Source organism: Neolamprologus multifasciatus, chromosome 10 (assembly GCF_963576455.1).
Source record: "Neolamprologus multifasciatus chromosome 10, fNeoMul1.2, whole genome shotgun sequence".
Taxonomy (NCBI): Eukaryota; Metazoa; Chordata; class Actinopteri; order Cichliformes; family Cichlidae; genus Neolamprologus; species Neolamprologus multifasciatus.
This window is the reverse complement of record NC_140448.1, coordinates 18662337-18676596: the sequence shown is the minus strand read 5'-3', so window position 1 is coordinate 18676596 and position 14260 is coordinate 18662337.

Below are 14260 nucleotides of genomic sequence, written 5' to 3'. Positions count from 1 at the left end.
GCCACTTTTCTGGAGTTTGTACAGTTTTTATATTGACACTTTCAACGTTTTACGTGTTATCCTTGATCACAGTTCTAAACAAATTAACTTTCTTGACATCAAAGTAACCCAAAAAAAGCAACTATATGTGGAGTTCTCTTTACTCCAAAACTAGTTTAAGGCTATTCTGTTGTCGTGATATGGCCATACAAATAATATTAAGTTGAATTATTCTTAAGAAAAATATGGTTGCTTCATGGCTACCTGTTCAGAGAATTTGCAGGCTTTTATGGAAACTGTCACAATGTAACACTCACACTGTAAAAACAGGGTTGATCCATGTTTCTATGAGCACTGATTCATATATCAACAGCTCTGAAAATCCTTTTCTTTTTTAAATAAAAAAATAATGCAGGACAGGATCTCTCACTCTCTGTGTCTCTAAAAAACTCACCCAAACTGGCAATCACCTCTAAACAAATGGAAGTAGTTTATAGCTCTTTATCACCTGCAACACCATGTAACACCTAGATGTTAGACTCTTTTATCAGTCAGTGTTGTTAGCCCCAACCCCCCAGGCCCCAGGTTTCTGAGCTCTAACCCTTGCTGCCAAATGTGCCTCTGAGGCCTTTTGTGCCTTTTACCACCACACTAAGTTTGTAGTCCTATCTACTAATATTATTTAATTTTTTTTATTATAGCACACGGTTCAGTTAGGTTACTACTTTGACTTTCTCACTTTGAGCACATTTCAACTTTTTACTCAAGTGTTTTTGACACTACCAGCTGTACCTCTACTTAAGTAAAAAATTGCCTGCACTTTTGCCACCTCAGTTGCCACTTTTCTGGAGTTTGTACAGTTTTTATATTGACACTTTGAACGTTTAACGTGTTATCCTTGATCACAGTTCTAAACAAATTAACTTTCTTGACATCAAAGTAACCCAAAAAGACATATATGTCCAGTTCTTTTTTACTCCAAACCTACTGATCGGAAAACATTATGTGATGTTGGAAGTTTTTATCCTATCCACCTCCAAAACAAGTTTACCTGTAAGCCAACACATTAGACTTAAACAAATTTGTGAAATTCCTGAACAATATGTTTTGTGCAGTAGCAGTAGTACTAGAACTAGTGCTAGTAGTCCTAGTACTGTGCAGCAACCAGGCTTCAAGAGTGATCACTATTCTGGCTTGTTGGTAAATTTTAAAAAGGAATTTAAACTTCAGGTTTGGCATAGACACAGACTTTATTAATGCCACACTCGGGAAATTCACATGTTACACATGATTTAGCTCACCTGCTAAATCCCCAGCGCAATAACCACATCAGCATCATTAGCCTGAGTCTTGATCCTCCAGGTGAGTGAGTGGAGTTAAGTGTGTGTGTGTGTGTGTGTGTGAGATCAGAGGTGAAGCTGCTTTCTGCAAAGTCTCATCAACAACATCTTTAGAAACAAACATCAACAACCAGGAAGAGTCTAAAACTTTACAAGAATCAATGTAATTATTTGTTTTACAAACAAATGTATTGGTTTTGTTTTACTTGAAATAAAACTTTTTTGGAAACCTTGTACATGAAGGAAAAAGGTTTTTGATGTTGTAAGTTCTGGCTTTAATATTTTCAGCTGATAAGGTGAACTTCATACAAACTTTATGTTAGAAAATTCAAACTGTGTCTCGTGAGTGTGTATTGTAGTGTATCCTAACCCTAACCCTAATGCTCCAATGTATAATTTGACTTGTGAGGTACACACAACAAGGCCAAGAAGAAAAAGGGGATAGTTTACTACGTGCTTTAAAAACACAATCCTTAATCTTTGATCTTGCAACTTTATCTTTCTGTTCTGGTTTTAGAGTCATTGTTTTAATGACTCATACTTTGGGAATCACCCTGTTGTGAGAAAAGGGTAAGCTGGGAGAGAATACAGCATTATACAAGCAGAGTGTTTTAGCTGTATCCGTAGATCTAAGACATAAACCTGTGTTGAGACAACGCTGGTCTCTGCGATTCTTTTGGTCCTGGTAGAGATCACGCTGAGATGTTTCCATGTTTTACACAATCCTTTTATTACCCATTATTCTTACAGATGCATCTGGAGATCAGCACACTGCAGTCCTATTGTGACCTCTGTGTAGTGTCTTCTCTGGTCTGCATTCACAACAAAAAGGCAATGGTTAGAATGCTCTTTTTAATGTCGTGGGCAATCAGCACAAAATCTCGCAGGAATCCTCCATTATTCTGAGGATTACATTTCCACTTGCAGTGTGATCGTATAGTGGTAAATTTATACAACCAAAATAGAAAAACTTCAACACCATTAACATTGCATGTTAAATTTCCCAAATGAAAGGAATATTCTTTGTCGGGGCCATGACCACTGCACACGCCAGACTCATGCTGTATGATTTGCTAGACAACTTGCAGCAGCGCGTGCTGTATTGTGACACGGACAGTGTCATTTTCACAGCATGCCCTGGCGAGTGGATGCCTCCTCTAGGCCCGTTTCTGGGGGATCTCACAAGTGAATTAGACTGTGGAGAGGGTGGTGTGGAGGATTACATAGCGGAATTTGTTTCCGGTGGGCCAAAATGCTACGCGTATCACACATCGTTGGGCAAGACCCAGGTCAAATGTAAAGGCGTGACACTGAACGCACTAAACTCAAAAGTTGTCACCCATGAATCCTTGAAAGGTTTAGTCCACAAGTTTGTAACCAATCAGACATCAGACGCACACCTAGTTGCCGTGTCTGATAGCATCAGACGCGATAAAAAGAAGCTTCATTTGAAGAATAAAACCAATGTGAAAAAAGTTAAAGTTGTTTACAATAAGCGCCGTGTGCTCCCAGACTATACAACTGTACCGTATGGATTTTAAATTAGAACAGGGGTTTGACGCCCGGTTGCAGCACCCGTTCAGTATGGTGGTCAGCGGTCCCAGTAACTGCGGCAAGACTTTTTTTGTTAAAAGCATAATTGAAAATTCTTCCCGGATTATATCATGCAGCATTGACAATATTGTATATATATACTCATGCTGGCAGCCATTATATGACCAGCTTCTTAAGATAAGAGACATAAACTTTGTTAACGGTATACCCGAATCTCTTGCTGATGACACCCTTCTTCCTGCAGAAAAGAACAATTTGTTAATTATAGACGATGTAATGAACGATGCAGCTAACAATTTAGAAGTTCAAAATGTGTTCACAAAGTATGTGCATCATAGGAATTTGAGTTGTATATATCTAGTTCAGAATTTGTTTATTCAAGGAAAATCCAGTAGAACCATTTCCTTGAACACTAACTATCTAATATTGTTTAAAAATCCGAGAGATAAATATCAGGTTATGCTTTTAGGTAGGCAAATGTTTCCGGGTAATACTAAATATTTTATAGAAGCGTTTAATGATGCCACATCCACAACATACGGGTATCTTTTAATAGACTATAAAGCTAAGACCCCGGACTATTTAAGACTCAGAACAAATTTACTATCAGAGCGTCCGGTTGTTTACATTCCAAAACAAAAATCAGCAAAGAGGTGAAAGGATGTCATCACGCATGCGGAGGAATCTGTCTCTGTTGGAGATGATATACAGGGCTCCTCCTACTCTACGCAGAGTTATTATTAGTAATTCAAACTTAGATTTTATCAATGCGCTGTGTGAGATAGCCTTTAATGTATTGCTGATTTTTGTTTTGGAATGTAAACAACCGGACGCTCTGATAGTAAATTTGTTCTGAGTCTTAAATAGTCCGGGGTCTTAGCTTTATAGTCTATTAAAAGATACCCGTATGTTGTGGATGTGGCATCATTAAACGCTTCTATAAAATATTTAGTATTACCCGGAAACATTTGCCTACCTAAAAGCATAACCTGATATTTATCTCTCGGATTTTTAAACAATATTAGATAGTTAGTGTTCAAGGAAATGGTTCTACTGGATTTTCCTTGAATAAACAAATTCTGAACTAGATATATACAACTCAAATTCCTATGATGCACATACTTTGTGAACACATTTTGAACTTCTAAATTGTTAGCTGCATCGTTCATTACATCGTCTATAATTAACAAATTGTTCTTTTCTGCAGGAAGAAGGGTGTCATCAGCAAGAGATTCGGGTATACCGTTAACAAAGTTTATGTCTCTTATCTTAAGAAGCTGGTCATATAATGGCTGCCAGCATGAGTATATATATACAATATTGTCAATGCTGCATGATATAATCCGGGAAGAATTTTCAATTATGCTTTTAACAAAAAAAGTCTTGCCGCAGTTACTGGGACCGCTGACCACCATACTGAACGGGTGCTGCAACCGGGCGTCAAACCCCTGTTCTAATTTAAAATCCATAAGGTACAGTTGTATAGTCTGGGAGCACACGGCGCTTATTGTAAACAACTTTAACTTTTTTCACAATGGTTTTATTCTTCAAATGAAGCTTCTTTTTATCGCGTCTGATGCTATCAGACACGGCAACTAGGTGTGCGTCTGATGTCTGATTGGTTACAAACTTGTGGACTAAACCTTTCAAGGATTCATGGGTGACAACTTTTGAGTTTAGTGCGTTCAGTGTCACGCCTTTACATTTGACCTGGGTCTTGCCCAACGATGTGTGATACGCGTAGCATTTTGGCCCACCGGAAACAAATTCCGCTATGTAATCCTCCACACCACCCTCTCCACAGTCTAATTCACTTGTGAGATCCCCCAGAAACGGGCCTAGAGGAGGCATCCACTCGCCAGGGCATGCTGTGAAAATGACACTGTCCGTGTCACAATACAGCACGCGCTGCTGCAAGTTGTCTAGCAAATCATACAGCATGAGTCTGGCGTGTGCAGTGGTCATGGCCCCGACAAAGAATATTCCTTTCATTTGGGAAATTTAACATGCAATGTTAATGGTGTTGAAGTTTTTCTATTTTGGTTGTATAAATTTACCACTATACGATCACACTGCAAGTGGAAATGTAATCCTCAGAATAATGGAGGATTCCTGCGAGATTTTGTGCTGATTGCCCACGACATTAAAAAGAGCATTCTAACCATTGCCTTTTTGTTGTGAATGCAGACCAGAGAAGACACTACACAGAGGTCACAATAGGACTGCAGTGTGCTGATCTCCAGATGCATCTGTAAGAATAATGGGTAATAAAAGGATTGTGTAAAACATGGAAACATCTCAGCGTGATCTCTACCAGGACCAAAAGAATCGCAGAGACCAGCGTTGTCTCAACACAGGTTTATGTCTTAGATCTACGGATACAGCTAAAACACTCTGCTTGTATAATGCTGTATTCTCTCCCAGCTTACCCTTTTCTCACAACAGGGTGATTCCCAAAGTATGAGTCATTAAAACAATGACTCTAAAACCAGAACAGAAAGATAAAGTTGCAAGATCAAAGATTAAGGATTGTGTTTTTAAAGCACGTAGTAAACTATCCCCTTTTTCTTCTTGGCCTTGTTGTGTGTACCTCACAAGTCAAATTATACATTGGAGCATTAGGGTTAGGGTTAGGATACACTACAATACACACTCACGAGACACAGTTTGAATTTTCTAACATAAAGTTTGTATGAAGTTCACCTTATCAGCTGAAAATATTAAAGCCAGAACTTACAACATCAAAAACCTTTTTCCTTCATGTACAAGGTTTCCAAAAAAGTTTTATTTCAAGTAAAACAAAACCAATACATTTGTTTGTAAAACAAATAATTACATTGATTCTTGTAAAGTTTTAGACTCTTCCTGGTTGTTGATGTTTGTTTCTAAAGATGTTGTTGATGAGACTTTGCAGAAAGCAGCTTCACCTCTGATCTCACACACACACACACACACACACTTAACTCCACTCACTCACCTGGAGGATCAAGACTCAGGCTAATGATGCTGATGTGGTTATTGCGCTGGGGATTTAGCAGGTGAGCTAAATCATGTGTAACATGTGAATTTCCCGAGTGTGGCATTAATAAAGTCTGTGTCTATGCCAAACCTGAAGTTTAAATTCCTTTTTAAAATTTACCAACAAGCCAGAATAGTGATCACTCTTGAAGCCTGGTTGCTGCACAGTACTAGGACTACTAGCACTAGTTCTAGTACTACTGCTACTGCACAAAACATATTGTTCAGGAATTTCACAAATTTGTTTAAGTCTAATGTGTTGGCTTACAGGTAAACTTGTTTTGGAGGTGGATAGGATAAAAACTTCCAACATCACATAATGTTTTCCGATCAGTAGGTTTGGAGTAAAAAAGAACTGGACATATATGTCTTTTGGGTTACTTTGATGTCAAGAAAGTTAATTTGTTTAGAACTGTGATCAAGGATAACACGTTAAACGTTCAAAGTGTCAATATAAAAACTGTACAAACTCCAGAAAAGTGGCAACTGAGGTGGCAAAAGTGCAGGCAATTTTTTACTTAAGTAGAGGTACAGCTGGTAGTGTCAAAAACACTTGAGTAAAAAGTTGAAATGTGCTCAAAGTGAGAAAGTCAAAGTAGTAACCTAACTGAACCGTGTGCTATAATAAAAAAAAATTAAATAATATTAGTAGATAGGACTACAAACTTAGTGTGGTGGTAAAAGGCACAAAAGGCCTCAGAGGCACATTTGGCAGCAAGGGTTAGAGCTCAGAAACCTGGGGCCTGGGGGGTTGGGGCTAACAACACTGACTGATAAAAGAGTCTAACATCTAGGTGTTACATGGTGTTGCAGGTGATAAAGAGCTATAAACTACTTCCATTTGTTTAGAGGTGATTGCCAGTTTGGGTGAGTTTTTTAGAGACACAGAGAGTGAGAGATCCTGTCCTGCATTATTTTTTTATTTAAAAAAGAAAAGGATTTTCAGAGCTGTTGATATATGAATCAGTGCTCATAGAAACATGGATCAACCCTGTTTTTACAGTGTGAGTGTTACATTGTGACAGTTTCCATAAAAGCCTGCAAATTCTCTGAACAGGTAGCCATGAAGCAACCATATTTTTCTTAAGAATAATTCAACTTAATATTATTTGTATGGCCATATCACGACAACAGAATAGCCTTAAACTAGTTTTGGAGTAAAGAGAACTCCACATATAGTTGCTTTTTTTGGGTTACTTTGATGTCAAGAAAGTTAATTTGTTTAGAACTGTGATCAAGGATAACACGTAAAACGTTGAAAGTGTCAATATAAAAACTGTACAAACTCCAGAAAAGTGGCAACTGATGTGGCAAAAGTGCAGGCAATTTTTACTTAAGTAGAAGTACAGCTGCTAGTGTCAAAAACACTCGAGTATAGGTTTGATAAAGTATCGGGTCAGGAATGTGCTCAAAGTGAGTAAGTCAAAGTAGTAACCTAACTGAACCTTGTGCTATAATAAAATAATATTAGTAAATAGGTCTACAAACTTAGTCTGGTGGTAAGAGGCACAAGGGCCTTGGAGGCACATTTGGCAGCCAGGGTTAGAGCTCAGAAACCTGGGGCCTGGGGGGTTGGGGCTAACAACACTGACTGGTCAAAGGATCTAACATCAAAGTGTTACATGGTGATGCAGGTGATAAAAATCCATAAACCATTGTTTAGAGGTTGTTGTGGAAGTTTTCCATTTAATAAAGCCTGCAGACAAGCGATGAGCGGTAGCTAACATTCTTTAATCAAGACAACTTTCTTACCAGATCCCCACCATCTGTCTAACTGTTTGAATGGAGTATGAGGCAGACATGCTAAAACAGTGACCTAAAAGCATTACCAATAAACAAAGTGATCAATACATAAATGAAAGAAATTCCTCTACAAGGCGATTGCCAGTTTGGTTGGGTTTTTAGAGACACAGAGAGTAACAGAGAGCCTGTCCTGCATTACTTTAAAAAAAAATAAAGGGGGGTTTCAGAGCTGTTGATATACGCAGCAGTGTTCATAGAAACATTAATCAACTCTGTTTTTGGCATTGAGTGTTACATTTGTGAGAGTTTCAGTAAAACGCCTGCAAATTATTGCATTTATACTGGAGAGCAAAGAAAACTTAAATTCTAGGTGTACTATGGAAAATCAGTTTCATAAAAGCTACATAAACAGAGCTGTAGAAGACTGTGTTTGTAAAACTAGTGGTAACGTGTGAGAACTATAAGACAGACTGTTTCTGCTATCGAAACAATTTGTGTTGTTAATCCTGAATGATTCACTGTGACAACATCATAAGAAGAAGGTCATTTTACTCCACACACACACACACACACACACACACACACACACACACACACACACACACACACAAACACACATTTGGAAAATCACATAGTTTGACCATAAAAATTCCCAGAATAATTAGTATTTGAGATTGCTGAAGCAACATCACTAAAGAAAAATATCCTTGCATGTGACTTTCATTTAAAAATATAAAAATGTGAAGTTTTTTGTGTAAAACATTAAAACAACAAAAAAAAAACTAGTTAAATTAAAACTAGGGGGATTGATTAAATAAAACGCTTGTGAACATGCCGTCATTACCCATTCGGAAGAAATTCCCACTTGTGCCGTTTTCAAAATAAATTGCATGCATCGCAGCAAGCTGAGATATTGTCAGATTTATAAAATTAGTCTAGCCTCAGTACACAACTGCTTCACACCTTAAGGTTCACACTCCCCAAGCTACTTCCCAGAGTTCTCGAAGAGACAAAAGACACCTAGTCTGGAGGTCCTGTTTCCTCAATGTCTGGGAGGTGTGGGGTGGGAGGTGTGGGGTGGGGGGTGAGGGGGGTGAGGGGGGTGGGGGGGGGGGGGGGGGTGGGGGGGGGGGGGGGGCAAAAAAAGTGCAGGTGTATTACTACTCAGGTGAACACCTTGTTATGGAACTACCATGCAAGGTTGTGCATGAGTGTTTGTTTGAATGGGTGAATAAGAAAGTCAAAATAAAGAGCTTTTTAGAACCTAGTTTTGGGTACAAAAAAGAATAATTCTTCATAAAAATCACCCATAAAAAAAACCCAGCTGGTTCTGACCACCGCCTTTCTTTCTGCCCGTCTTTCTTTTATTGGGAAGCGGTAAAACAATGTTTTGGGGGGCAAAAGTTGCACCATGACACAGATTAACAGAAACAAACATGGGTACCTTGGATGACATCTGTTTTGTGATAATTCACTGGAGGAAACTTCAAAAGGTACAGCTTGGATAAACTTTCAATGGTCATATGAAATGACCGATTGGTCAAAACAATTTATAAGATCTATTTTTTTTTAAATTCTAACATCAGGTTTGTCATGACTCCATGAGTCTTTTTCTATTAGTTTTTTTTATACACTCACAAATGTAGCTTACACCTGTTAAACGGAGAAACAACACGTGAATTTTGTAATACTGCAACACCCCACTTTGCAGTTATTTATTTGTAAAAAATGTTTGGAATCATGTATGACTTTCGTTCCACTTCTCACGTGTACACCACTTTGTATTGGTCTTTCACGTGGAATTCCAATAAATTTGATTCATGTTTGTGGCTGTAATGTGACAAAATTTGGGAAAGTTCAAGGGGGCCAAATACTTTTGCAAGCCACTGTATCCAAATGATTAATCTGTTTTTCCAAAGTCTGTTTTGCTTTTTTTTTTTTTTTTTTTAACTTTCTTTCGCCTTCTTGGAACTATATCCCAGACATTTGCCTCTAATGAAGGCTTTAGGGCATTCCATACTGTAACCAATCTCTCTGTGGTCCCAATATTTACATCCAAGAGAAAGTTAATATCATCTTTTAATATTGCCACGAATTGTTCATCCCGTAGAAGACTTGGATTTAGTCTTCACCTGCCCCGATTATGTTTCTCACCTTGTAAGTCTATATTTAATTCTACTAAGGCATGATCTGATATTACGATTATACCTATTTCACAGTTCACAACCAAATCAACAATCAGACACGATTATAAAAAATAATCAACTACGCACTTTATATATATATATATAAAATGTGTACCCGTATGAGAAAAGTATACTTTTCTCAGACAGACACTTTTCTCACAGTTCAAACCTTTGTAAAAAAAATAAGTCCAGCATTATAGAATGAAACCAAAGGCAACCGCAGATGCCTTTGACAGTGCAAAACATTTTGTCGACATTGGAGACATTGTCGTTGGGGAGAAGATTCACACTGCTAGCGATCAAAGATTTATGTAAATTTGACAAGCTGTACTGTACAGGAGGCAGGGATCACTGTATTCCCTTTCCGAAGGATGCAGTCTCCAGATGTTGACCAGCCCAGTTTTCTCTTTAAAGATGTCTGCTGCAGATTTATTTTTTGCACTAGGGCCTAGACTTGTACCACTCCTATCCATATACTCAAATGGAACCTGATTAAAATCTCCTCCCAGCACAATCCGGCCATCTAATCTATATCTATGAATAAATATTGTCTTAAATACCTGAGTCTACTGTACAATATATCAAAGCATCTCGGTGCAAGTGTAACCACAACATTGACTGTTCCCTCACTGTAAACACCTTCTCGGAACAATATAAACTCAACAAAGAAAGAAAAAAAGAAAAAAAAGACCCCCCCCCCCCCCCCAAAAAAAAAATAAAAAAAATAAAAAAATAAATAAATCAAAAAACAAAACAAAACATGGCAGTGTAAAAGCCTTCCGGGCCGTGAAGTCTTATCTGTCCTATTCTCGTCATTCACTATCTTCTCAATGTTCTCACAAATTAAGTTTTTCGTCTCCTGTGAATCTGTAAAGCTTAGCCATTTTCCCTTCCATGTGAATCAAAGCGTTGCCAGGTGGGCCAATGTGTGTTTCACCTGATGTTGCCACAAAACTTTCATCATCGGGTGGAACATTTTGCATTGTGACACACGCTCCTTGGTCATATCCTCAAAAAACGATAATCTGCAGTCCTCCCATAATGCAGTTTTCCACTCATTTCCTTCTCTCATGCGCACCAAGTGGTAATCGTCACGTCCAATTTTGTGATCATATTGGCCAAACTAATTACTTGAGAGAATTAGGTGGACAGGTTTAGATTGACGGGTTATCATGGCGAACATATGACTGTTCATTGCGATGGCAGAGTTGGGTGATTCTAATGGTGTTAGTGGAAGGGCTAGTTTCTTAACTAATTCCATATCAAAGAGGTTTTGCTCGGTGCCTGAGTCAGTGAGTGCCTTAAGTGTAAAGGAAGCCTGATTAAAACAAATAGTGACTGGTAATAGCAAGCAAGGCTTAAACATAGTGATGGAGCCGCCCACCTGTATCCCTGAAACTGCCGGTGGGTGGAGTCTTTTTTGGGCCAAATGGGACAGATTGCAACAAAGTAATCTGGGTGACAATAATGTGCATGGCAATGTCAGCTAGCAAGTGAGGAAGCCACAGTCAACTTGTCTTTTAAGTTTAAAAAACAACATTTAAACTACTTCCTTCTCAGTTGTTTCTCATCGATAGATTACTGCAGCTCTCAGACCACATGATCTCTCCTTTCTAAAGAGATTGACAGAGCTTTGTCATGGTGAAACACAGCTTGTTAGTTTGTTTTTGAGCACCGTTGGCTTTGTTTTTTTATTTAAAAAACAAACAAACAAACAGGAAAAACATGTATTCTCATTCAAAAGGAGATAATAATCTGAACAGGTAATGATAAAGAAACAAATTTTAAAGAGAGCATCCAGTAACTAATATGAGTCTCATAAGATATGATATCTCCTGGTGTTGGTGTCATTCTGAAGTCATGCGTTCTTCCATAAAACTGTACATTAACATCTGCTGGGATTTAAATTAATATTAGTATTATTATTATAAATAGATGAAAAATAGATTATAGATATATTATAATCTATTTCGGTGATGTTGAAGGAGTTTTGACTTTGTAATCTATGGTGAAGTCACAAAGTTTTTAATAAATAAAGAATTAATAATGTAACTATGATTAAAACATATCAGTGGCATTTTTTTTCAATGTTGATTACTTGATAAGATTCTGTTTACTTAATTAATGTCTAATACTTATATTTTTCAAAAAGGTACAAATATACAGGATTATCTGTGTGACTTTGTTTGTCCTTATATGTGAATTTTTATGCATCTCCGAGACACTGGGTTTCCTTTAGAAATCAATTTCAGCTCAGAGAACACATTAGACAATCTGACTGATTAGTGAGTGAGCAAGCTACAGTCAAGTTATTCTCTGATCATAACAACCACCTAAAAACCACTTCCTCCTCAGCTCTTTTCTCACAGGTAAATTACAGTAACTCTCAAGAACACACTAGTTTTCCTCTTTGAAGAGATCAAGAAAGCTTCATAATGAACGATGGTATTTATCCGCGACACCTTAAAGGCCGGTCCGTGAAAATATTGTCGGGCACAAACTGGTCCGTGGCGCAAAAAAGGTAGGGGACCGCTGAACTAGGACATGTAGAAAACTTTCATATTTTGGAAAAGATATTTATTAACATTATCCAGTGATCATCATATTGTTCTGAGTGTTACTGAATGACTGTAGACAGCGGGATCTTGGTGGATGCCTAGGGGACAGAATTTCATTGCTGAAACTATGAAACAACAGGCTGTAGAGGGAGACTTTAATACAGGTTGACTAATTCGTACCATCATATCCGATGTAGAAAAATCTGTATAGATTTAGCATAATATATTAAAAGTTTATTTGAATAATCCAAGTATGCAAACTAAATATCACAGGAGAGCTTATGAGACCCCAAACACTGACAAGGTCCAGTTCAGAGATGCAGGATTAGCAGAGGTGAAGCCTAGAAGACAGCTGGCAGCTGCAGCCATGCATGTCAGTACCCACCTGTCACAAAGAGCAGCCTTTCCATTCCTAATTCTGCATAACTGTAAGCACTGAAGCAAACTGCCAATTGGATACTTCTTTACACTCTCACTGTGTCCTGTGGGTGAAAAAACCCCCCCAAAATTCAGCCAACAAGATTTTGACTGGTCTCTTAATGCAATTGACACACTCTCTTCGACAAGAAGCCTGGGTTCGGAAGAGCCCAACCGTCCTACAGGGACATTTCCTGTCGGATACACAATGGACGGGTGAAGGAATTGGTGCGTTGTGTGCCTGGGAGGACTGTTGATTGAGGACATAGAAGATTTATACCTATTCAGAGCCATGATAACAGGGTTCCTGCTGATTGGAACTGGCTGGGCCCTGGCTTATCGAAGATTGAAGAAAGCAGTTACAGCTGTTCAAAACCACAAGGCTGGCTGTGTCGATCCAAGCGATGGGAAGGGCCATGAGTACTCAGACTGTGCTCATTGAACGCAATATGGATAAGATCTTGGAGAAGCTCACAGCTCTTCAATGAGAAATTGATAGACCAGGTGATCAATAACATTAGACCAACTGTGAAAAAAATGCAGTTTCCCCAAAAGTTGATTCTGTTCATCTGGATGTAGAAACTTTCACCACATACCCACCCCTGTTGCTTGTCACATGATTTTTTTTTTTTTTTTTTTTTTTTTTAAATGGTGTTGAGGTGTGAATGCATGTTATTGTTGTGCTGAGAAGTTAGTTTTCCGTTCTCATACTGATCCTCTACCAGCCCCCCCATTGTACATTTCATTGTTTGGCTTCAAAGCTACCTGTTCTGCCCAGTCTCCAAAGGGACTTGTGTAATGTTTGGAAGGGGTCCAACTTCACTGCAGGCAACTGAGAAAAAGGCTCAATCATGATTAAAGGTAATCAGGCCTGAGGAGAATCCACTACCAGAAGGTGACGCTGTAGACATTGAGAATAGCTGCAAGCACCTGGAAGTCCCACAGGCAAAAAGAAAACATTAAAGTGGCTGCAAGGATAGCTGCAACCTGGAGGGTTTTCACCATACAACCACATTAGTTTAGATGAGTGGGACTAAACCGCAAGCACTGGTGTGCTTATGCTACAAAAATTAGCGACTTCTTTGGAAAGGGATCAAGTAGCGCATTTCTTTAGTGGCCCTTAGAGAAGGCTACATAGACCATTCTGGTAATATTTGCTCATGCAATAGTTTAAAGCCATTTTCCTCTTAGTTTTGTAGTATTGAGACTAGACATTCATAGACCATTGTGTTCTTTATCAGAGCTGCATCCATAATCTTAAGACATTGACGCCTTCAGTTTGTTAAAGTATATATAAAGTCACCCAATGTTAGGGTTCACATTTCTAGTTCAAGTCAAGCCTGAAATGAATCCACTCTTAAAGGGCCTCAGGATTTGAGTACTATGCAAACACAGCTGCTCAACTTGAGTCAGATTAAACCTCAGACAGTTGTGTCAAGAAAAGTTACCATGTGAAGACAAGCAC